This window comes from Lissotriton helveticus, chromosome 6 (assembly GCF_964261635.1).
Source record: "Lissotriton helveticus chromosome 6, aLisHel1.1, whole genome shotgun sequence".
Taxonomy (NCBI): Eukaryota; Metazoa; Chordata; class Amphibia; order Caudata; family Salamandridae; genus Lissotriton; species Lissotriton helveticus.
The window spans coordinates 1,236,376,992-1,236,404,642 of record NC_136067.1 but is presented as its reverse complement, the minus strand read 5'-3'; the positions used below and the strand labels follow the sequence as shown (position 1 = coordinate 1,236,404,642).

The 27,651-nt window shown below is 40.9% G+C and overlaps 1 protein-coding gene across 1 annotated transcript in view; it reads left to right on the top strand.

Moving 5' to 3' along the window:
* The window catches only part of DZANK1 (double zinc ribbon and ankyrin repeat domains 1), an 846,943-nt gene that overhangs the window by 58,383 nt on the left and 760,909 nt on the right, over positions 1–27,651 (top strand). The window lies entirely within an intron of this gene.

The following is a 27,651-nucleotide window of genomic DNA, read 5'->3' as shown; positions in this document are numbered from 1 at the left end:
ATGGGAAACCCAGAGATCGGGCGAAACATAATTTATTGGTTCGCCCCGTTGAACTCCCCTGCCCCATTTCACCATATTCCAGAAGGTACACATCGAGCGTTCCCTACTTGCACAATAAAGTTCCCTCCAGTACTCTTCATCCCAGATGCATTTTGCATCATATTGCGCTTTCTTATAAAGGGCCCGAGCACCTTTAATGCTGGCTCTATCTTTAGTTTTTATAGCTAAAGCCAATGCTTTATACGCTATCCTGCATGATTTGCCGTACCACAAAAAATGTATGGATTCTGCTTAGGTCCTGAATAATACTTGTTCATTCCTTCTGGATTGAGCCTTGTACTGCTGGAATTCGCACTACGCTTTAAATGGAATTGACTGTGCCTTTGTTGGCATATAGGTATAACAAATGTATATATATTACTTTCTGTTTTGGATTGTTTATGATTGCTCTTTTCGAAAAATAACTCTGGATCAATTGTCACTGTTTCTGTATTACGATTTGCTAATTAATGTGTTCTGAAAATTACCTGGTCCTGAATGCTAATTTTAAATATGTATTCACGATACACTTATCCCACACTATTTATACGCAAAGCGCCACTAACTGTCTCTCGGGTGTTTCCTGGGTTACTTTACTATTACCCTCTCAAATATGGCCGCCTCCTTTTGTAAAGATTGGCACAGTTGTTCTGTTCAAAATAACCTTGCCTGGAGCAAAGATTTTGTAGCATTCCTGTTCTTAAGGGTCACTAACTTTGGGCACATTCTCGTTTTTTCCTTCTAATAATTAATCCTCCCCATTTACGCTGCTCGAAATGCATCTTACAAGATGGCCGCGCTTTTACTCTATTATTTTCGCGTTTCTACAAGCCATACGACCGCGGCTCACCGGTAAAGGTTTTTTATAAAAAACAGCTTTCCCGGAAGCGGCTACGAAACGAGTATTGACTCGATCGCCTTACAGACCCCCATTGCGGCGGACTTCTGTTACACTGTCGGTAAACTTTAAGACTGCTCAGCACGCTGTCGACCTTTTGGTTTGACACATTTCCAACCCGGAATACTCAGTACTTGCTCTATTTACTTCGCCAGGTACCCACACTGACTATGACCGGCCACTGACCGGAATATGGGTAAGCGCTTCCACTATAGATGCTTCCTTTCTTTTCCCTCTAGGTTTAAACCATTTATTGATAGTCCTTCCTTTTGAATTTTAGGACCAGTTCCCCAAAATTCAGAACGGTGAATTGGTAAGCCTCTTGAAGTCTATTGTTTACACTTAGACCATCTGTAAATACGGAATTGATTACCCCCCAATTCTTTACACATTTTTTACATTAGGTCCATATATATGAAATAAGCTTCTGGGCCAGACTTTTGTTACTTTAGACGACCCTGTTCCTCTGCTTAAACATCGAGGTATGTTTTTAGGAATTATGAACAGAATGGCACTCTTAGGGCGATCACCTTTTTCCGACTTATGTCTGTTTTGTTCGGAGACTTCGGGCAAACGGTATTTCTTCTTAGCACCCTGCACACTCTATTCCAGGACCACTCTTTTCACACGGCGAGCTGGTTGCACTAACTTTCTGGTTACAGCATGCGCATTTGAAGGCTTCAGGGGATTACGTGATTATTTCTCTGGATCGCTTGGGTTGTGTATGCGCTTGTATTTACCTTTGTAGCTAAGTCAGATCTCTTAAATGCATAATATGAGTATGATTCATTCTAATATGTTTATTATTATTCTTTCTTTTTTTTCCCCCTTTTGCATTCAATATTTTGGAATGTTTTACTTATGTATTTCTCTTTTTTTCTCCCCCTCTCCTCCATTTTCATTTTTCTGTTCTGCTGTTGTAATGTATATTATATTCTTGTTTTTTACTTCTGTGTTGGGCAATTAATATTTAAGGCATGCATTTATAAGTCCTGATGATGATCCCAAATGTTAATAAGGATCGAAACGTCGTCGACAATTTACACTTGATGATTGATATACTGTAATGAAATGATTACAAAAAAGTGTACTCTTCATATTATTGTCTGTTACAACTGTGAAACATTTACAGACTGCCCTTCTTTGCCTTTGTATGTATGTATGGTTTCTCATATGTGATAGCTGGACACAGGTTGTGTCCCGCTTGGTAAATTGCTCTACTATTTTGATACATATTACTATTTATGCTATTAAAATCTGTCCCGATGGACAGCAAAATATAGATTTCAATTATGGTCTATATTCACCTGGAATTGTGATGTATTCCTATAGGTTCTGTATCGATCCCCCTATTCCTGACCCTGTTCTGGTTAATAGTTAACTAGCAGCCATCCCACGGTACAAAAAAACGTTATCTGATTAAGCCACACCACGGCACAGGAACGCGCTATCTGATTAGGTCATAACGCTTGCCATCTAATTAGGCAAGCACTATTCCTCCAGCCCCTGATAAGGCATACGGAGTTCTCAAAACAAATCAAACCTATGACAACCTGGGAAAATCCCTGCGGCCATTGTTTTGATTTCACCAAGAACTTCAGCAAAAGAATGTGCGAACAAGCCCGTTCGTATGACATCCTTATTGACGTATCCATGTCCATCCTTACGTCAATCTCGGCACCTTACAGGTATAAATATTACCGACATTGCTTTAAGCAAACACACGCGGTGGTGACGAGATCGGAGCAGCGAGACGCGCTGAGGAGCCCAGCAGAGAGCGAAGCCCACACGCGCTGCCCCGCCTTCCTGACGCGCTGAGAACGAGACGCTGCTTTTCTCCTGCCGAGAAATCCAGCTCTGGCGCTTCCAAGCAGCCCTCGCAGGCAGCTGGAATATCAAGACCAGAGACGAGAGATACCAGCCCTCAATCATTCTAGACCTCGGGTACAGAACTGAACAACCCCTTGCAGAGAATTCTTGAGTCAGTCCCTTGGCAAAACAAACTTAAGTTAAACTGCTACTTATCTACTCCCGCCCACGTATTAGGCTTAGGTCAGGTACACTGGGGTAGGCGTGGTTAGAAGCACCAGTTGAGTACGATTAGTCAAATGTATATATGTATGTATCTATTTTATCAGTTTTAAATATCATATGGCTTAGAAACCATATCAATGCTTCTGCAGTATTATTTTATACTCCTGCTTTTATTGTATGCACTTTACTTAACCATAAGTATCGCAATAATATCGATTCATTTCTCTTGTACGAGAAAAGAGACTGATCAATAAATACCATCTTTTATTGAACATGCCCGTCTCTTCCTTTTCTCTACAATCTGGTGAAACTAAGAATGCACGTACTGACTGAGTAAAATAAGTTGTCTTTTGTTTTCACATGACTCTAGAGATACACTCTTGATTAGGGGAGAGCAAAGTTGCCATGTTCTATGGTTGTCAGAAACTAAATCCCTTCTTGTCTATCCAGGGAGGTTAAACTCCTCCTTGCCTATTCGAGAAAGTTTCTAGTGAACTCTGAGCTAGCTGGCAAAACCAAAAACTTTAAGTCTAATATCGTCAGTAGAAGACCTAGTTAACCTCTGCCATAGGTCTATACTATTGAAGATATTATTCCAATGCGCAGAGCCTATTGGGATAATAGGAACTACACTACATGGCGCCCAAACGTTTGGATAGGCGATAAAACTAACGCAAGACATTAGAGTAACTCAGTCGTGCTTTTCACACAGAACCCCTTTTTTCCCATAATACTCCAAAGACGTCTGGAGTGGGTGAAAGGTCATATCCGCCAAACCTCGCAGGAGGAGACTCCTATGTATGGTTCTTGGTTTAGTCAACGTTGAAGGATACACTGTTCCAAAATATTGTGCATCTAATCTTTGTTTCCATAGAAACCTGATCTGCAAACAAACAGAATAACCTTCCTGTCGGTAAAATGATAGACAGTGATGAAGAAAGGGAGACAGCTAGAATAGCAGCTGAACTCCTAGTAGCAGACAATACTCTGCTGGAAAATGGCCCAAATGCAATACTCATCCCGGTCAACATAAGGAAATCTATAACCTTAAAACGTATAGAAAATGGACTGACATCGAGAGGCGGTACAGTCATATTCGTAATTGAGGCACACGAATATCGGCAGACAGAGGTATTCTATTCATGGATAAACTTTCCAGCAGCAAACGCTGTAACAAAAGAGTTCCACTATTATAAAATAGAGGAACCACTGAATACCTACACTCCTTTCGAGGAGGTGGAAGTACCACTCAAATTCCAAGAGCACCTGCTCTTGTTTAAAGGCGCCCTAAAACATAATAATCACATCACCAGGCTCGGTCCACTAGGTAGACCAGGAGCAACGTGGCCGGTCCTAGCTGGATATACACCACATCCAGACATTGAAGACATGCCTGCACCAGATCTTTTAATACAGCTAAAACAACTAATCAAAATACATAGACAATTAGTCCAATATGTAATGCGGACTTCAACAGTCCAACCAGCAAGTAAAATTCCACAGCTGAACCCTCATCAGGGTAACACAAATAAAATTACACCACAGAACATACAGTCCTGTCTGGGTAAAGTACCCGCAAAACGGGAACAAATACCCTTCTGGCTAGCACAAAAAATCACTCAAATAGAGGCGGTGTTTCCAGACACCACCCCGGTAGAAAAACACAGGATTCTGACTATCTGTCTTCCAATGGGAATCGCACCACACGTGGAGGACTGTGACACTTGGGGTACAGTCTTTGCTTCCATATACACAAAAACACATGGTGTACCATCCATGTCAGTAATACCAGATGTGCTAAAACAGATTCAAGATGAATATGGTCCAGAACCCGCTTTAACTCTTGGTATGAAATTACTGAAAGACTTCAAGCAGGTCTCGGCTATATTATTAGCCAACATAAAGGGAGAAGCAGCAAACGTGGCGATCCGCCAAAGGTTAAAAGAGACAGACATAGCAGACCAACCAACTGAAATTGCCAGAATCATAGAGAAATCCTATGAAGAACTAGGAAGGGATAGTCTGGGTGGAATACCGGTAAAACCTCAACTAATTGAAAGTCCTGAAAAGGCATTTATTAAAAATAATGTAAACACTCAAAAAAAAGAGCTGGGATGGAAACAAACAATCCAATCCTAAAGAAAAAAGATTCCAGTCCAGAGGAAGGTCTCCTCGGCGGAGAGAAAGATCTCCGAACCAAGGACGCAGGTCTCCCCAAAGTGAGCCCTCTGGGAAAAAATACAACCTTAGAAATAGGGATAATCTGAAGAAACCTGATAGATATCAAGATAATGATACACGTCCCTCTCAATCTTTTCAGACTTCCTCGCAGAAATCGGAAAGAAGAGGACGATCAGAACACAGGGAAGAGCACGTCAAGTCCAAAGACAAGGAACCTGCTCATCCAAATAAAAAGTTACAATTTCCAAAAAAGAAGGTAGCCAGTATTAAAGTAATCAAAGATGCCGAGAATACTGAGAACACAGCTGAAAAACGGAGAATGGGCTCAGACAATGCTAGACAGCGCAGCAGAAGTGAGCATAGCTCGCAGAGTCCTTATGAATCATCTGGAGACAGTGGACACGAATGAATACATTCAGGTGGAAACTGCAGATACCAGAGTTAGCAAACCTCATAAAATATATGAAATTACATTACGTATAGAAGGGGATAAGACTAGAAAAATAAGGGGACTATTTTGGGATAATCTCTCCCAGGGCTATGACATCCTTCTGGCTGAGAAAGACTGGCCACCAGAGTTTGTCAGGGAGTGTCCTCATGGCGAAGAAATAATTATGCCTGCCTTCTCAAATCATATTCCAATTCATAAAAAATATACACTTGCTAGAAAGTGGGCAGTAGCTCAAGCTCCTGCTTTATATAAAAATCATGTGGGATGGGATGAGGACTCTCCTCCTCACAAAATCCAGTTAAAATCACAACCTACTGCACAGAGGCAGTACCCAATTAAGCAAGAAGCTAAAAAACAGGTAAAAGAGATCCTAGATCAACTTGAATACCAGGGGGTGATTGAAACTTGCACCTCACAAATGAACAATCCTTTGTTTCCTGTCTCCAAACCAGACAACTCATATCGTCTAGTTTTGGATTACAGACACCTTAACTCATGTTGCAAAACCTTTGCAGTGCAAAACTCGCATAGTGCTGCACTAATGAATAACATAGTGCGCAAAAAATACAAAACAACATTAGACATCTCTAATGGATTCTTTTGTCAAAATATAGCACCAGAGAGCAGATATTTGACTGCGTTCTCGGTAAATGGCTCGCAAAAAAGTTTCTGCCGTTTACCCCCGGGGCACAAGAACAGCCCAGGATTATTCTCAAAAAGAGTAACAGAATTACTACAAACATACGATGACGAGGCATTATCATATGTCGACGACATTTACCTAACAGATGATGACTTGGATACTCACTTGAAGAGAGTGAACACCATAATACTTGGGTTCGCAGCAGAGGGTTACAAATTCAACTTTAAAAAATCAAGAATTGCCCATCTAACAGTCCTGTTTTTAGGATATGAATTATCAAGTGAAGGCAAAAGCCTGGCTGACAATTTCCTAGAGAAATGTGCTGTACTCCAAGCTCCTAGAACACTAAAAAATGTTCAATCAATTCTAGGCTTCCTAAACTTCGGAAGAACATACATTGCAAATTACGCAGAAAGGGTTAAACCCCTTTATGATCTAATAAAACCAGATTGTAAAAGAATCAATTGGACTCAAAAACACACAGAAATTTTGAGATCTTTACAAACAGACATGTTAATTAAAACAAAATTAGAAACACGTGACAACACACGCAATCTTGTGATTCGAGTCATCCCAGGAAGATGCGGATTCACATACCTGACCTCTAATGAGGGAGAAAAGGTACCAATTGCATACAAATCACACTTGTACACAGAAGCTGAAAAGAAGTTCAGTATTAAAGACAACATTGTTCATGCAGTTCAAACGGCTATAGCAAAAGAAAAAGACAACGCTGACGGTAGACGTATCACAGTCAGAACAGCGGAGTCAGCCTTTGAGGCATTAACAACCCCATGTAATTTACCAACAACAGCGTTGAATCCAGAATGGATACAATGGGTGAATTCAATTACAACGGACAGAGTAAAATACTACTTTGATCCAGAATTTAAAAGAATTAAGATATCTAGAATATGAAATGACATACCCTCTGCCAATCGACAGTCTGCCTTTATGACAGTACGCCTGTGTAATACATACAGACGGGCATGCTCAACCCTCAGTTTGGGGAGAGCTGGCTTACAAGGCCACATGCGAAATTGTAAAAGAAGTGTGGCGCGGAGGTAAATTAAGACCTCTACTTACAAAAACACACTCTGTAGAAAATAATTCAGAACAACAAACTGAAATAATAGCGTTAAAAATGGCGCTAGATAATGCCGATCGCGAATTCCCGACACTTATTGTGTGCGATTCGTATTACTGCGTCAAATCATACAATAACGATTTACAGAAATGGATTCAAAACGGTTACAAAGATGACACAGGTGCAACAATAAAGCAAAAAGTGCTTTGGGAACAAGTAGTTCATTTGCAAAAAGAACTACCAAAGACTCACGTGATACATACACTGAGTCATCAACGTGATGGCGTTCACGTTGCAGGGAATTCATTGGCTGAGAAAGCCACAACGGCAGCAACTGAATCGGCTTCCGTAGTCAAGAAAAAGCGTGCAGTAAAACACATTGACGGTGAAACTATGCTGGCGGTGAAAACGTCATCAAAAAGCGACTGCTCAGCACTACCGATCAACTATCCACTCAATTATACATACATAATCGATGCAAACTCAGTCCCTTTTGCTTGAATCCCTGGAGTGGGGGATAGAGTGATTCCAAACACGGACAGGGGAGGCTTGTTAATAGCAGACGCACATATGGGTAAAGGTCTCAGACACCTTAAACAAAAAGATTCTCTGGAGGAATTACAATCAGTGTACTGGTGGCCAGGCATGAGCCTGCATCATCAGATTTTTGTAAAAAACTGCCCAGACTGCAATAGAGATCGCAGTGGCGAGCGAGGAGGACTATTACCATGGCACATCGCTCCAGAAAAACAACAACAATAATTATATACCTATCACGAAAAAGCGTTATATTAACATAAAAAGACTAATTTCCACTTATGAAGTAAGACCCCAGCACTCGGCTGACGTCTGGACTGTTATAAAAAGATTTGCGAGTCTATAATGGCATATACGCTAGAGGCATGCTACGTCTGGCTGAATGTTTTTTCTTCTTGCCCTAAAGCGTATGAAAAAACATGGCCAAATGAGCATAGCATAGCGGGACTCTTCTCACTTCCTACCTGAGGGAACGGGATGGTGTAAAGAAAAAAACAAAGGCATAAAGCAATCTATAACAGCGAAGGTATTAGGTTCGGGAGCTGGGTGGGTCAAACATCTAATAAGTGTCCAACGTAGTCTAAATAACCTGCCAAGAAATTTTCTGAGGGGATTCAGTCCGTACGAATTATTGTTTGGAACTAGAATGATGGTCTTAGATCTTGACAGTCAGACTTCAGTGGTTAAAGAAAAAAGCTTTGATATCAAAGATCGTTTGGCTATTTTACAGGACTTAAACGAAACAAGGAAAGACCTGAGCAACATAAAGTTGAAACAACAGCCAACGACCACTGAAGAAAAACCACCTGTCCCAGCAAGACCTGTCTGGATTCCAAAAGTCGGGGATCTAGTCAGAGAAAAGATCACGGTAAAGAAGGAATTTGGGCCTTCTTACAGAAAAGCAGTTCCTGTCTTGTCTATCAACGGGACAAGATCAGTAGTACTACCGCCCCTTGCTGGTAAAAAGGAGAACAGGGTTGTATCAATCGACCTGATAAAACCACAGTCATGTGGCCGATAACAAACAGTAGGCCAAGTGGACTCCCGATAAGTAGCAGAACACCAAGGTTTGCTACAAACACAGAGGTTCAATCTAAGAGGCTACTCACATTTGAAATGCCAACAGAACAACAACAAGGACTATGCAACAATGCTATGGAACTTAAACCTCTAAAAACCCAAATAAAAACATTTAGCAGAGACACACCAATCTACAATGAAGTAACAAATGACTATGCTGCTGCAACAAAACACACTAATAAAGCAAACAGCAATCCTGAAACAATAGGAACAATAGACAGAACGGCATCCGGTTACTTCATCAACTTCAGTGATTCATCTGAAGACCTGAGTGAATCAAAGGAACAAACAGCAACAAAAACATATAAAGATAAAGCTAAGGAACTTTTTCAACATCTGAAAGAAACCTATCTGATTTCTCCGTGGATAGAATTCTGGGTGGCCTTAGGTGCACTTATCCTCATACTTTGGCTCATCATGGTACTATGATTGGGACACTTCATTGAGGGAAAATATGCTAAAATGGACACAGCAAGCCAGAAAATCAACCTGGTCCTCAAACCACACACGTCTTCACACGTCGAGAAAAGAGAACTTTCTTCAGTCAACTTCACAGCCAATCCTATACCCGGTGGGGTAGCATGGGACAATACTGATTATGAAATCTATGGTCCGGTTGAAATCCTGAAGTATCCACATCAAATCAAGATCTCATTGAGTGACTTTGTAAAACCAAGCTCAGTTGCTGATGATTGGGACGTTGAAAGCATTAATAATATGATGTCTGACCTAGTGATGTCTGCTAAATTTACAAAACATGATTATTTGCAGGGTTCGTCTAATTATGATAAAATGTTCTGCTATAATCACTATAGTAATCATTATCTGCATAAATCTGCACAACCTAGAAATATTTTGAATTATAATCAATGGGAACACTGTGCAACCCCTCCAAAAGGTAGCTCAAGAACTTTTTATGACAAATATTCATATTTTTCAGGGTTCAACACAAGCAATGCAGAAACATTTTATTTCAAATTATCAAATAAGACAGGTACAAAGACCATGCTTACAAACACTAAATTGATATATTCAGACTCGTTTTTTGAGCAAATGAGTACATTTGGTTTTGAATACTGGGACAAAAATGTTGAAGTAAAAAGTGTTTGGGGTACAAAGTAATGGCAAGTACAAGGTATCGAATCATTGTTTAGAGCCTGCATGATCCCAGAACAAATTATATTTTTGAATGACACTGTTCAACAAACTACCTGTCTTGGCCTAGCCAAAATCAAAGACTTAAACAAACCGTCTATTCCAAAGCCATCAATGAACAGTAATAGCTCTATAGATGTTGAGATAGACGTAAACCATATATTAAGCCAAAACAGAACACATCCTGATTGGAAAAAGTGGTTGATCTGGCCCACAGATACAAATAACTGTCAAGACAGATTCCTGAACATTTCCAAGGGTTCACATTGACCAGACCAGACCCTAGATATTCCCAAAGACAACACCCAGGGATAATTACCACGTACAGTGTGGGCAAGCTCTGCCTTCAATGGCTACAAACATCCACACTGGCAGAAATTAAGCAACACCTGACTTTACTTACTGATGGTGCTGACTTGCGTGATTTCATTATGGGACCGCGCAAACAGCGTCAAAAACGCTTCATAGCAGCCTCTGTATATGCAGCTTATAACGAAGCCTGGAAAATAACTCAAATTGAAACATCAGAGAGAATACGGGAAATTGACCGTATTAATTTGGAAAAATCACTTTCTGTAGTGGACAATGGGTTAATGACTCTGTCCTCCAGAATATACTCTTTGGACAGCATTGTGTCTTCAGCAATCGACATAATATCGCAAGACTTACTGTTGTTACAACACGGTCAGTCTCAATTGCGTTCTATTGTACAACTTGGCTGGACGTTACAAAATCTGCGTTCAGGCTATGTGCCTTGGCGTTTAATCAACACAACGTCACTGTTCAATATCTTTAACCTTACTGATAAACAAATCAGTATGGCACAGAAGGGTGCTGATTATACAATCCTGAGCATTGAGAAACTCGAGAGATTACCATTGACAATGTCAGAACGACCTGTCAGTGAATGGATAATACATGGAATAATTAATATTCCAATATCTACTTTCAGGTTTCAATATTGCCAAAAATATATACAGGCTGGCATGTACGAAAAATTGGGTAAAGGGTACATTAAGTCAACATGGAACTTGCCCTATTCACATGCTTGTGTCAGTAATAAAGGCCGGAAAGTGTTTCTTAGTGGCAATAATTGTGCCATGTCACTAAGCGGTACACTTCTGTGTAGTGGTATTAGTTTACACGGAGCCTGTGAAGGGTCCTCAAATAACCTTTCATGTCACCAGCTAGGCACACCTGCGACACAAATAGAACCATTCTTTAGGAGACTATCGAACGGGAGTTACATTATAATCGTAGACCGCAGATGTTGTAGCTTGGTGCCCGGAATAGCTTATCTCATAACTACGACTGCGAAGGTTATGTGCTGTGAACCAGTATTGTTCCCCAGCGCAATGCCAGACAGGGAGGCAAGGTTATGGCCGAATTTGAAAATTGCTTCCATTCGAGTTGATACTTTAAGCAGAATGAAAACAGTGCTCCTTCAGACGCCGACCAGGCTCACGTCATCAAAAGAAACGTATGATCTCCAAGTTGCAAGGACAACGGCAGAGATTCATTCATTGTTATCAACTAATTCCCCCATACATTTCGCAGAAATCCTGAACGAAATCTTAAATATTTCTGATACCAGTGGAGTCTCAAATGTATTTAAGACAGTGTTTTCGGGGGCTTTAACACCATTTAAAGCCATTCTGGGTATTTTTCCGGACTTTGTCCATTCCATCTTTGGTGGACTTCCTCTCCTTTTGGGACTAGTGGCAGGAATCCTATTTTTGATTCTGTTATTTCGCTATGGCAAACCGTGTCACAGACAAAACACCTGCGACAAGGGAAGAAACAATCCTAGCCATTGGATACCGGGACCGGATATCTAAAATCCTTGGAATGTCCCGGCTTAGAGACCTAAACATGACTTGGTTTCTTTCATTTAGACCAATGTGGCAAAGCTGTGTTTTACCTGTATTAAGGTGCTTGCTATGCGGAGAAGAATGCGTGTTAGACACCTGTCTGACGCTACAATCGGATGCGCCAATGGATGCAGAAACTTTGTTGGGTCCGGTCACGGCTCATGCATTGTGCTGTCCCCTGCGGCTACCAATCCTGATGACGGCATTCGTGGAGACTTCACCACTACGATTGAGGGGTAGTGAGGTTCAAGATGAAAGCAGCATCGATCAGGTACGACCTTCTGTCAGCTATGCTGATCAAAACATCAATGAAGGCAATCATGCTCATGAATGCATGGTAACATCTTTTTCCGAGTTAATGGAACTTTCGCAGGAAGCTGTTGACAGTTTTTTCGAGAGTCTAAATGATATGATGTTCTCACCAGAGCAGAAATAATGACTTTTGAGCAGGCTAGCACACGGCGTTCCCAACACCCTGAATTTGGCCTTCAACTTTGATAAAAAAGTATCATGAACAATTTTTTCCAGTTTACGGACAGCGGAACATTATTTTTTCAGCGGCCCCAAAAATATTTTGCAGTTTTTCGGGACACTTATCTTCTGCTTAAAGTAGAAACTATTCTTAGGGAACTAAATTTCTATTTTAGGAACTTTAGAGACATTAGCTGCCCTCTGGCATGTTCAAATATATTTTATTTTGTGATGAAATGGTCTCGCATTTTTTTCTTCTGTCTTAAGAGCCATTTCATGTGTAATTTTCATATTTTATTAATAATGATGTATGAATATGCGTGATTTATTTAGCATTGTTATACTGCTTGAGTGCATATAATGCATATATATATCTTTTCGTATATTTCAAGTTTTCAAAATGCATATGGATGTATTTTGGGGTGGTACGGTATACACATGCTCTACTAGTATATTTACTATGCCTAGATCTTGTAAATATGGACATAGTCTGCGTGGAGTGGGTGTGATGTATTCCTATAGGTTCTGTATCGATCCCCCTATTCCTGACCCTGTTCTGGTTAATAGTTAACTAGCAGCCATCCCACGGTACAAAAAACCGTTATCTGATTAAGCCACACCACGGCACAGGAACGCGTTATCTGATTAGGTCATAACGCTTGCCATCTAATTAGGCAAGCACTATTCCTCCAGCCCCTGATAAGGCATACGGAGTTCTCAAAACAAATCAAACCTATGACAACCTGGGAAAATCCCTGCGGCCATTGTTTTGATTTCACCGAGAACTTCAGCAAAAGAATGTGCGAACAAGCCCGTTCGTATGACATCCTTATTGACGTATCCATGTCCATCCTTACGTCAATCTCGGCACCTTACAGGTATAAATATTACCGACATTGCTTTAAGCAAACACACGCGGTGGTGACGAGATCGGAGCAGCGAGACGCGCTGGGGAGCCCAGCAGAGAGCGAAGCCCACACGCGCTGCCCCGCCTTCCTGACGTGCTGAGAACGAGACGCTGCTTTTCTCCTGCCGAGAAATCCAGCTCCGGCGCTTCCAAGCAGCCCTCGCAGGCAGCTGGAATATCAAGACCAGAGACGAGAGATACCAGCCCTCAATCATTCTAGACCTCAGGTACAGAACTGAACAACCCCTTGCAGAGAATTCTTGAGTCAGTCCCTTGGCAAAACAAACTTAACTTAAACTGCTACTTATCTACTCCCGCCCACGTATTAGGCTTAGGTCAGGTACACTGGGGTAGGCGTGGTTAGAAGCACCAGTTGAGTACGATTAGTCAAATGTATATATGTATGTATCTATTTTATCAGTTTTAAATATCATATGGCTTAGAAACCATATCAATGCTTCTGCAGTATTATTTTATACTCCTGCTTTTATTGTATGCACTTTACTTAACCATAAGTATCGCAATAATATCGATTCATTTCTCTTGTACGAGAAAAGAGACTGATCCATAAATACCATCTTTTATTGAACACGCCCGTCTCTTCCTTTTCTCTACAATCTGGTGAAACTAAGAATGCACGTACTGACTGAGTAAAATAAGTTGTCTTTTGTTTTCACACGACTCTAGAGATACACTCTTGATTAGGGGAGAGCAAAGTTGTCATGTTCTATGGTTGTCAGAAACTAAATCCCTTCTTGTCTATCCAGGGAGGTTAAACTCCTCCTTGCCTATTCGAGAAAGTTTCTAGTGAACTCTGAGCTAGCTGGCAAAACCAAAAACTTTAAGTCTAATATCGTCAGTAGAAGACCTAGTTAACCTCTGCCCTAGGTCTATACTATTGAAGATATTATTCCAATGCGCAGAGCCTATTGGGATAATAGGAACTACACTACAGAATGTCCTATTCCTGCTAATGTTTGGGACCACTGTTTTTTGAAATATTAAATACATGTTATAGTACAAAGTACAGAAGGCATTTTATACTAAGGAGGTCCAGTCCTCAAGGCGGTTGAGGCCACTGTGAATGCTGTTGGTCCTTAAAATCCAGTGTAGTTCCTCTTTGAAAAGTAATTGCGATATTTCAGCCCCTCGTGGAGGCGGTTTGATCAATGTTATTATTGTCCATTTGAGGTCATTCTCAGTATGTCCTTTATCTGTAAAGTGATCCACAAGGGGGGCATTAGCAGGTTTGCAGCGAATCCTGCTGCGATGCTGTCCGATCCTGAGTTTGATTTTCTGGCTTGTTTGACCTACGTAGATCATCATGCAGGGGCACAAAATGGCGTACACTACATTTGCTGAGTTACAATTTGAAAAGTACTTTCTCTCAAATTTGATGGTTCCATACTCGAAGATTTTTCCTTCAACAGTGTAATCACAACAAACGCAGCTGCCACATTTAGCATGCCCTGTCAAGGTAGGTAGGCCCCATGCATCATTAAGTGTGGTTTTCAAGGTTGATTGAGGGAGAGATGCCCGGACAAGATGATCTTTTATGTTTTTGGCCCGTTTAAAGGCGAACAACGGATGTTCAAGGTTCAATTGTCCTGCATTCAGCACAGGCCAATGCTTTACTACACTCTTTCTTATTGCATTGGATGCTGGAGAGAATGTAGTGACACAAATGAGGCGCTCCTGCATTTTTTTGGGCTTGGGTTCTAGAAGAGTTTCCCTTGGGCAGTACCATGCGCGTTTGAGTGAGCGTCGCACGAGTTTACGGGGATAGCCTCTTGCTCTGAGCTTATTGCTTAGCGTCTTGGCCTCGCTGAAGTATTCCTCTTTAAAGTAACAATTCCTCCTTATGCGAAGGAACTGGGAAAAAGGGAGGGAATCTCTCAGTGCGCGTGGGTGGTGACTGCTATAGTTAAGTAGAGTGTTCCGCTCAGTCGGTTTGCGATGTAGACTGGTGGTGAGACAGCCCTCCGTGTGTTTTATCACTAGATCCAAGAAGGGAAGTGATTCTTTGCTGGTGGAGAGTGTGTAGTTTAGGCCTCCACTGTTATTGTTGAGCCAGTGATGGAATTGTGTGAGGCCATCAGAGGAATCAGTCCACAGTAGGAAAATATCGTCTATGTACCGTTTCCACAAGGCGATGCCATTGTGTAAAGGGTTAGACGTGTCAAGGATACAAGATGTCTCAAGGTGGTCCATATAGAGAATGGCCAGATTGGGAGCAAAAATCGCTCCCATTGATGTGCCGCGCACTTGACCATAGAACTATCCTTCAAAAAGGAAAAAATTATTTGTCAGACATATCGCCAATAGTTGGCGAATAAAAACAGAGGGAACATTACGTGGGTTTGGACGTGTTTCCAACACTTTCTCAATGACACGGAGGGATTCATATTGAGGAATGTTAGTATATAATGATTCCACATCCAGCGTGCACATGGTGCTGGATGAGGGATCAAATGGGAGGTCTTCAATAAGATTAATCATGTCCATACTGTCTTTTATGTAACAGATGGTGCCAGGGACAAATTGTTTGATTAAGTAGTCTATGTAGTGTCCAAGGGGTTCCAGGACGGAACCACACCCCGAGACGATGGGCCTGCCGGGTGGGGATTCTGAGTTCTTATGAATCTTGGGAAGACAGTAGATTACTGGAATGCGTGGGGCCTTGGTGTTCAGGAATTCGTATTTTTTTTTGATAGGAAACCTGATTCTAGGGCTTCCGTGGTGACTTGAGAAATACGTTTCTGAATCTCACTGGTCGGGTTGCGGGGTAATTTGCAATAATGCTCAGTATTACTGAGTTGTCGTAGGATTTCTTTTTTGTATAGGTCAAGATCTTGAATGACGATCCCCCCTCCCTTATCCGCCGGTTTTATGACGAGAGAATGGTTGTTTTTTAGGGTGGACAAGGCATTTTTCTCATGGATGGTAATGTTATAAGGCACAAATGATCTCTTATTTTCAAGGCCTGCAAGATCTTTTAAGACTAATTTTTCAAAAGTGGCGATTTCTGGAGGTATCATACCTGCAGTCGGTGAGAATTTGGACGGTGGTTGTAGTGTTTAGTTGGAGAGGGATTTAGAATGAAAAAACTATGTAGACGTACCTTTCTAAAAAATCTTAGAAGTTCGGTCTGAGCGTCCCAAAAATTTGGGCGTATTGTGGGCACAAATGATAGGCCTTTATTGAGCAGTGAGACTTCATCAGCCGATAAAGAATGTTGAGTGAGATTAAAAATTGGTAGAAGACCTTCTTCTACGTCCGGTGTCTTATAGTTTTCTGTTGGATCAGAAGCTACTACCAACGGTAGTGCTGGCGGCGGGTGAACCGTTCGCCTGGGTGGTTGGGCCATCTCGATGGTTGTTTGCCTCTTGCCGCCCCTGGGGGTTCCGATTGGCCTCGTCCCCTTCCTAAAAAATTCCTGTGTGAGGGACCTGGGCTAATTTTAACATACAGGACTGGGTCACGCGCTTTATGCTTGAGAAAACTATGAACAACCACCTATATAGTCCTAACGTGGTTCTAACATGATTCTCATATCTATATCACCCGAGCATGAAATTCGCACAGCAATACCCATACAAATTGCCGTTTTATTCACATATGTCACCGATTCTATGCTGAAAACATGCCTAGCTTATTTTTCTAAATATGATTTACACCTTTTTCTCCCCTCTTTTTTCCTGTGTGTATCTTACCTTGTCCCTGGTCATTTTAAATGTAAAGTAAATGTAAAAAGGCGCAGCATATTACTGTCAAGACTACAATGTATAATTCTATTGTCCTGAAGATGATGCCTTGTATTTAATAGTGAGGAAAACAAGGGGTTGGGCCCACTGGGAAAGAGGGTAGGTCGGGCCTCAATGAACTATAGAAATTGGGGGGGTTTTACCTAAGCCTCTATTATAAATTACACAATAAATGTTGACTAAGGATAAACCAAAATTTATTAGTCTATCCTGACATTGAATTCTGTCAGTTTCTTTTATTTAAATTTTTGATAATTTTATGTAGACAAACCAAAGATCGTCATCAACTTCATGTATTGCCATATAGTGACACATTGCACAAATTAGAAAACAAATCATAAATAATTACAGTGGAATAAGTAGTGAACAAATAATTCAATAAACAATAACAGTGTGCTCACAGTTTTGATAAAACATGGAACTGTTACTCATTATTACAGTCTCATTAATAAATATCAGACCACCAATTTGAAAAAACTCTTTAGAAAATGTATCAATCCGGTACAAAATCAATCCACTTATATATAAGTCAGAAGGATGTAAACTAATTAGTGTACATAGATCGCTGGAATTGAATGTCGTTGAAAAAGAAAATGCCGACGCGTTTCGAGTCCCGTTCTATAACTCAAAGGACTCTCATCAGGGCGGTATGAGTCTGGTCCATGGGAACTATTTACAAAACAAAAAGAACAAGGGGGATTTTTAGCTGTAGGGTCCTCAATCCATTATTTATTTACAATGATTGCATCATAGTGCAGCATACCTGGTGTTTTCATGTCCAAGGCTGCATTTGTTGTATACTTAGGTCTCTGCCGTGGGTGCTAGCTGCAATAGAGTGAGTTTTTTAGAAGAATATCCTGCTGCCTACTGCTCGGTAAAGCAGGGGGGGGAAGGAACAGGGAAGGAAGCTCATTTATTTACCTTTTGTGGTTTCACTCGGGCGGCGTTGCTGCCTTCGTGCCAAAACTTAATCTCTTCGTTGGGATCACATTTCTGCAAAAATATGGACACACATTGTGGATCTTGTTTATTTTTACGATTAATTATAGGTTTGTGGTAAGTGGCAAACTCACTTCAATATCGACCCAAAAGGCGCGGAATTGGCTGCCGCTGCTTTATGTCAAATGGGTTTTGTTCTGTAAAGACATAAAAACGGTAAAAGAGCGTGTGAAAATCACTTCGCTGTTCTGTTCCCACTTGCACAGTGGTTGCCTGAATCTATCCTTTCTGCATTCGAGCCTACCTTAGTTTACACGGTTTGAAGCGTGTCTCCTTAGCACTCAGACGCGGAATCAATCTGCTCACGGAGGTCGCGTTCGTCTCTGTGAGTTTGAAACCCGGTCATGTGATGTTCATGTGACCTGTCAGGGCGTGTGGGGCCAGAATGACCTGAATGATGTCTTGTGGGATTAGTAGTTGTGCAAAAACAGGTGTTATTCTGTGTGGTTCTTACGCTCTGTTAATTTCGCTGAGGCAATTAAGCCCTTTATTCACACTATCGAATTTCATAATGAGATAAGCTTCTTTTTGAAGTAGAGCTGTTTCGACATTAGTGTGATGTTTTGGGTCAATCCAGAACAATGTGGTCCATCTAAAATCATTTTCACTATGATTATTGTTCACAAAATGTTCCACCATTGGTGCAGACAGTACTCTTTTCTTTATTCGTGAACGATGTTGTGTGATCCTGACATTGACGGCCTGAGTTGTCTTCCCAGTGTACACTCTAACAAATGCAGCCTTGGACATGAAAACACCAGGCATGCTGCACTATGATGCAATCATTGTAAATAAATAATGGATTGAGGACCGTACAGCTAAAAATCCCCCTTCTTCTTTTTGTTTTGTAAATAGTTCCCATGGACCAGACTCATACCGCCCTGATGAGAGTCCTTTGAGTTATAGAAAGGGACTCGAAACGCGTCGGCATTTTCTTTTTCAACGACATTCAATGCCAGCGATCTATGTACACTAATTAGTTTACATCCTTCTGACTTATATATAAGCGGATTGATTTTGTACCGGATTGATACATTTTCTAAAGAGTTTTTTCAAATTGGTGGTCTGATATTTATTAATGAGACTGTAATAATGAGTAACAGTTCCATGTTTTATCAAAACTGTGAGCACACTGTTATTGTTTATTGAATTATTTGTTCACTAATGTGTTTATTCCACTGTAATTATTTATGATTTGTTTTCTAATTTGTGCAATGTGTCACTATATGGCAATACATGAAGTTGATGACGATCTTTGGTTTGTCTACATAAAATAATCAAAAATTAAAATAAAAGAAACTGACAGAATTCAATGTCAGGATAGACTAATAAATTTTGGTTTATCCTTAGTCAACATTTATTGTGTAATTTATAATAGAGGCTTAGGTAAAACCCCCCCAATTTCTATAGTTCATTGAGGCCCGACCTACCCTCTTTCCCAGTGGGCCCAACCCCTTGTTTTCCTCATTCCTTGAGCGGGTATTTACCCGAGTGGGTAGGGACTGACACACACGTGTCCTTCCTATCAGTAACTTCAAAGATTAACTCTTATGCAGGAGAGCTGTCTCCTGCTTAACATGGCAGATAAAGACACGTTATCCTTCACGGAAAGCCATATTCAGAATCTCATTGCGTCCTCTCCATTTTCTTCAATCACCCTCAGCACCTCAGCCAAACAACAAAATGAGGCAGACAAATTAATACGTCTCCAAAAAAAACATATCCGAACTGAACTGCACGGCCATTTTTTGCTCAAACATCTCAAAGCAGGGACTATACCCTGGGGCCTCCAGGTCAAGAATATTCCGGTCATCTTTGTCGAAGACACAGAATACAAGAAAGGATTTAGTCAAATAAACACCAAGTGCAGCAGAGATTTAATGGTGCACACTATAGAGACAGCACAACGAATCTGTAGCCAAGAAGAGAGAGAAATAGAGGAACTTATTAAAACTATTAACGACACTCAAACTGTCATTGAAGCAAAAGCACTCCTTGATAAAATTGAGAAAGAAATCGCACTCTTTAAAGATAATACTCTTAATATCAAATCAGCTCAATTTGATAGAGACTCTAAATCTTTTAAATTAGAACAAGTGTATCCTTTTCTCAAAGAAGATTTTTACACCTCAGGAGAGTCACGGGGGGCACTTACATCCTTCCAGGGCAGATCAAGGAATAGGTTCCTCACATTCTCTGATACTACTTCATCTGATTCTTCCACAGACTCCAGGCAAAATAATTCTAAAAGACGAGGTGCTCCAGCTGCATCATCTTCTTTTTTAGCCAGGGGCGGCCAATCGCGTGTCCGCTTCAAGCAGCCATGGGAGATGCGAACCCGCAACAAGACCTACAACAATTAAAGGTGTCCACTATAGTCAACCTTTCAGAAAAACAACTTACGAAAGACGAAGAAATGCTCTTGAGCCTGGGCCTCAAGTTTGTCCCCAATAAAAAAACAGACTTTACAAAACTCAAATTGGAGGCATTAGATTTCTGTCGTAAAATACGATTGAAGGCCTTCTTCGCTTCTGCCGAGGTGACGTCTAGTAATGAAACTACTGGTCTGAGAGTTAAATCAAAGTTTACCCCGACACAAAATATTCCAAGACAAATAATTGCTTTCGAACAAGCGGTCCTGTCGTCTCTCACTAAACTCGAAAAAACAAAAAGTTTCATGAGAAACAACATCAGTAAGGGAATGACTACAGCAATTCGTGATCTTAAATCTGACACATCAATTATAATAAAACAGGCTGACAAAGGTGGGGCAGTGGTGCTGTGGCCCCGCTCCATGTACCTTACAGAGGGGCAGTCACATGTGAACAACCGTGAGTGGTACAGACCGTCAAAAGAGGATCCCGTATATGCAATTCAAGACAAAATTGCTAGAATTTCTAAGACGGGGCTGGATGAAGGTTTTTTGGGTCCGAAAGAGTTCGAATATCTTAACAAGAAATTGCCAAGAACGCCAGTTCTGTATTTTTTACCCAAAATACACAAAAATGAACAGGTACCCCCAGGTAGACCCATCGTTTCGGGCTGCGACTCAGCACTAGAGCCTGTGTCTAAATACATTGACTTCTTTTTAAAACCTTTTATAGTGCAGGTGAAGTCGTACCTCCGTGACACGACGGATTTCATCACTAAAATAGATGGGAAAACATTTGATGAAGAAACACAACTGATGGTCACACTAGATGTCGCCTCATTACATACCCAAATTCCTCAAGATGAGGCACTAGAGGTCATAGAAGTATATCTTGACCAGCGGGATAGACCTCACCGGGTAACGACTTCATTCATTGTGGCACTGGCAGAAATCACGTTAAGGAGTAATTATTTCAAATTTGAAAATGATTTCTACATTCAAATTAAAGGGACAGCCATGGGTTGTCCTTATGCGCCGGAGCTGGCAGTGCTTTACATGGACCAGTATGAAGAAAGATTTATATATAATAACAACCCATTTTCTGGCCATATAAATCAATGGTTACGATACATCGACGACGTCTGGCTCCTGTGGCAGGGGAGTCAGACCGAGTTGGACCAGTTCCATGGATGGTTAAACTCTCGGCACAATGACATAAAATTCACACTGAACTCCAGCCAACAAAAAATGACTTTTCTAGACGTCTCAGTAGGCACCTGCGACGGAACGCTTTCTACAACAATACATAAAAAAGAAACAGACAGAAATACCATTCTGCACTATACAAGCTCACATCCACAATGCTTAAAAGAAAATTTGCCCTACGGGCAACTGTTAAGGATAAGGCGTAATTGTACAAATACGTCGGATTTTGAGACGCATGCTACATTATTCTGCAACGAAATGGCGAAGAGAGGTTACCCAAAAAAATTGCTAGCTCATTCCACAAAAAGAGCAAGATTCATCCCCAGGGAGACTTTGCTGCAAGTGAAAAAGAAGGAGGAGCTTGAAAAATTGGTCTGTGTGACGACCTTCGGTCAGCACACGAACCAATTCAAGCGCATCATTCTTAACAATTGGCATCTGTTGGAAACGTTAGAACCTCCATTTCAAAAACCAATTTTCGCCATGCGAAAAAACGTAAGCATAGGACAACAGCTCATAAAAGCAGACAGCTTTATTCCAAAGCAGAAAAGTGATCTTATAGCACAGTGGAATTTAAAACCGATATGTGGGCATCGCAAATGTGGCAATTGTGTTTCTTGTGCAGCGACATTGGAAGGAAATGTTTTTTCCCATGATGGTGTGACATGGAAACATGATGTATTCACAAATTGTAGAACCAAGAATGTGGTCTACGCTGTGGTGTGTAAGTGCAATAGAGTGTACATTGGGAAGACAACTCAGGCCGTCAATGTCAGGATCACACAACATCGTTCACGAATAAAGAAAAAAGTACTGTCTGCACCAATGGTGGAACATTTCGTGAACAATAATCATAGTGAAAATGATTTTAGATGGACCACATTGTTCTGGATTGACCCAAAACATCACACTAATGTCGAAACAGCTCTACTTCAAAAAGAAGCTTATCTCATTATGAGATTCGATAGTGTGAATAAAGGGCTTAATTGCCTCAGCGAAATTAACAGAGCGTAAGAACCACACAGAATAACACCTGTTTTTGCACAACTACTAATCCCACAAGACATCATTCAGGTCATTCTGGCCCCACACGCCCTGACAGGTCACATGAACATCACATGACCGGGTTTCAAACTCACAGAGACGAACGCGACCTCCGTGAGCAGATTGATTCCGCGTCTGAGTGCTAAGGAGACACGCTTCAAACCGTGTAAACTAAGGTAGGCTCGAATGCAGAAAGGATAGATTCAGGCAACCACTGTGCAAGTGGGAACAGAACAGCGAAGTGATTTTCACACGCTCTTTTACCGTTTTTATGTCTTTACAGAACAAAACCCATTTGACATAAAGCAGCGGCAGCCAATTCTGCGCCTTTTGGGTCGATATTAAAGTGAGTTTGCCACTTACCACAAACCTATAATTAATCGTAAAAATAAACAAGATCCACAATGTGTGTCCATATTTTTGCAGAAATGTGATCCCAACGAAGAGATTAAGTTTTGGCACGAAGGCAGCAACGCCGCCCGAGTGAAACCACAAAAGGTAAATAAATGAGCTTCCTTCCCTGTTCCTTCCCCCCCCTGCTTTACCGAGCAGTAGGCAGCAGGATATTCTTCTAAAAAACTCACTCTATTGCAGCTAGCACCCACGGCAGAGACCTCAGTATACAACAAATGCAGCCTTGGACATGAAAACACCAGGTATGCTGCACTATGATGCAATCATTGTAAATAAATAATGGATTGAGGACCCTACAGCTAAAAATCCCCCTTGTTCTTTTTGTTTTGTAAATAGTTCCCATGGACCAGACTCATACCGCCCTGATGAGAGTCCTTTGAGTTATAGAACGGGACTCGAAACGCGTCGGCATTTTCTTTTTCAACGACATTCAATGCCAGCGATCTATGTACACTAATTAGTTTACATCCTTCTGACTTATATATAAGCGGATTGATTTTGTACCGGAATGATACATTTTCTAAAGAGTTTTTTCAAATTGGTGGTCTGATATTTATTAATGAGACTGTAATAATGAGTAACAGTTCCATGTTTTATCAAAACTGTGAGCACACTGTTATTGTTTATTGAATTATTTGTTTACTAATGTGTTTATTCCACTGTAATTATTTATGATTTGTTTTCTAATTTGTGCAATGTGTCACTATATGGCAATACATGAAGTTGATGACGATCTTTGGTTTGTCTACATAAAATAATCAAAAATTAAAATAAAAGAAACTGACAGAATTCAATGTCAGGATAGACTAATAAATTTTGGTTTATCCTTAGTCAACATTTATTGTGTAATTTATAATAGAGGCTTAGGTAAAACCCCCCCAATTTCTATTGTATTTAATAGTGGCATCGAAACGTCGTCGACACCAATACACCTTATGCACTAAGATTGAGCTGTATTAGAGTGTGCAATGGTGTTTAGAAGTTAATCTATGTCTGTGTAAACTGAGTACAAGTAAACAGACCCATTTTGCCTTGCCTTTTGGCCAATCATTTTCGTTGTTTTGTCTTGTGTTTTGTGGGTCACGGCTGTGCCCACTTGTTATTGACTGTTTCTTAAACGCTACTAATTGAAAACTATAATGAAAATAAATTCTTGTCCGGCTGGACTCCCCTTGTTTATTCTTTTAGAATAGGGACCACTGTTCTCTAAAATATGATACGACAAGGATATGTTGGAAAAAACTGAACGCAAAATGAAAGTGTGGTTGAATGAGCATAAGTCCAATATTCGAAATAAAATTGTGAAATCCACAGTTGCTTGCCATTTCAGTGAAGCCATGCATAACGTCAGTCAATTGAGATTCACAATTTTGGAATTGGTCGCTAAAAGAGAAGGAGTGGACAACAACAAAAATCTATTACAGAGAGAGAATCACTGGATTTATCAGGGGCGTAACACAAGCCCCCGCAGACAAGTCAGGTACAGTCTTTAGGTTCTAAGGGTGACATTCAAACCAACGAATGCCCCCTGAGACTTACAGGGACACCGCAAAATTACAACTACCCCCCAGACTAATGCCCCATAGGCTCACTGAGTCACTGAAACTGACAGTCACCCCCATAGACAAACCACGCTCATCTGTAGGCGCTTACGAAGATATTAACACCTGCACAGGCAAGTGAGATACTTGGGGTGAGACTGAAAGTGACTAAGTGACTAATACCGCCACTGAAAAGCTGTGGCTCAATCTTCAGATGCAAAGGCGATACTCAAGCCAGCTAATGCCCCCAGACTCAATGAGACTCTGAAATGTACACATACACCCACAGACAAATGAGATACCACTGAGACGTGCAGTCACAAAGATGTCCCTCAAGCATCCAGGAAGGCACAAGGACCAGTGTGAGCATCCCAACTCTTTTAAAGGCCTCTCCACCAACATCGGAAATCACTAGTTTTTTTTTGTTTTTTTTTGCAGAACTAGACCCGAACCGAACTGAGAGCTTTACATATTTTCCAGTTACGTTACATGAGGACACACTTTCATTTTAGGCACGGGGAGATTAACAGCCACATGCATCAAGCGATTTTGGAGTCGCAAACGGTGCGAATCGCAAAATTCGGCCGTTTGCGATTCCAAAATCACTTTTTTGGATGCATTAAACAATTTTTTAGAAATTGCAATTTTTTGCGATTTCTAAAAATGCGATTGCATTTAAGGAATCGCATTTTTGCGATTCCTTAAATGCAATGCATGAATGTTTAAAAAAATGCGAATTCGCAAATAGGGGGAGCAAATTAACACGAGGTTGAACCTCGTGTTGCACTTAAAAAAACATTTCAAGGGTGCAGGGGGGTCCTTTGGACCCCCCTCAGCACCCTTAAAATGCATTAACAAATTGCGATTCGCAAAATGAAAATCGCAAAATGTTAATGCCTTCCCATTGATTCCTATGGGCCTTTTGGCCCATAGGAATCAATGGGAAGGTTTTCCTTAACACCTTCGATGCTGGTGACGGAACCGTTCCGTCATCAGTCACGGCTGAGCTGTGCTGATGACGGAACGGTTCCGTCACGACCGCGCCCTGTTCTGGAATGTTCAGCACAGGGGCGGAATCGGCGCCGCGGTCAAGGTGTTAATTGCGATTCGCAAAATGTGAATTGCAATTAAGGAAAATAAAAAAATTGCAAAAATATTTGCAAATTATTCATGCATTGCCGTTTGCGATTTCTAAATTGCGATTCCTTAATTTTCGCATTTTAGGAATCGCAAACGGGTGCAATGATGCATGTGGCCACATGTGATTTCACATGAGGTTTTGGCGTCGTTACCGAGACTCGAACTCAGATCCCCAGGTCCGAGGTCGAGCGCCCTAGCCGTTAGGCCAACTCCTCTCCCCGTTAGTTGAACAATTACTAGAGATACGGGGGACAGAATACACATTTATTATGAGAAAATTATTATTATAGATTCTGAGGATTAGTTCTCATTCGTAATATGCAGGATTGTTGCTGATGGATTAATGGGCCTTTCCAGCCAATACGTTCCGATTTCTGCTTGTGCTGTTAACAAATCACTTCCACAGAGCAACCTCCACCCTTACTGCATGATATTTAACAGGTGCTGATTAATTGGCCGTGCCACAGGGGGGGCCCCCTCCATGTGCTTTGCAGGGGGGCCCCCTCAAGTTTCGTTACGCCACTCGGATTTATAAGTTGGAAACGTTGAAACCCATGGGGACGAACGACAGGGTCGAGTACAGTTGTTACCTATGAACATTACTCTGAACTTTGTGTCATGCTAACACTGTGTTGCCTTCCTTGATAGACATTGTGTTTAACTCCGAAGAACTTTTTACATATGTATTAATATTTTTTTCTTGTTTCATCAAATTATTGTAATTATGCAGATTTCATCTTTGACTTCAGTACCACATACGTTTGGGATTTTTTTCATAGTTTGGCCCTCAGCGTTCTTGAGTAAGTGCCCGTTCGTGTTTAAATTGTTTTTTGTTTTTTTAAATTTTTTTTATTGAAGTCCATTAGTGACATTACTGATCAATAATACAGAATCAAAATTCAACATAAAACATATCCATCCTGCGAATACCATCATCAATTACAGTTCACTTCCATCTTTAATGTCTTAAAAAAAAGGACAAAAATTAGTAAAAATAACATCGCCAAATTTTATAAAATTTTCTTACTCCCCCTACCCGCAGCGCATACATTTGTTCGCTTTTCCTGACTCTTCTCATTTTCTGTAGCCATTCCTGCATGGATGGGATCTGTTCTGACCGCCAATTCTGCAATAGCAAAGATCTGGCCACTGCCATTGCAATATACAATAATTTAGCTAGCTGGTCAGAAAGCTTGAGATCCGAATCGAAACCATAAAACATCAGTTTTACATTTAAGGAAATCGCAATCTTACAATAGGTTAAACAAAAATATCATCCCAGAACACCCTGATTTTAGTGCACTGGACCATTACATGGGACCAGTTGGCAGGAGCATGTTGTAAACATCTGAAACAATTAGGTGAATGATTTACATACATTTTAGCAATTGCCGCAGGTGTACGGTACAATAACCATTTACCAAAAAATAGCATTCTTCGCCAATTGGCTCCCCGCAGTGTATTAAAATTATTAAATTGGTTAATAGTCGTCCAGGTGTGCGGAGATAATACATGGTTTTCTTGTTCCTGCCATTTTTTGATTGCTTTTTGGCCTAGATCCACCTCCCTGCTCTGTGCTAGGCAGCGCTTCCAATCCCCCGGTTTCCTTGACCCTTCATTCACTAAAAGGTCGTTAGCCAGTTGGGTAGGCTGAATAAACTGTGCAAGATCCAATTGCCCCAAAAAATTTATAAATCATATTATAAGACCCGACCAACAGAAAATTCCCATGAATTAACCGAGCCATCTCTATCGGGGTTATCCATAATCTATTTCTTAAAAAATCGACTATTTTAGTAAACCCTGCCCTAGCCCAGT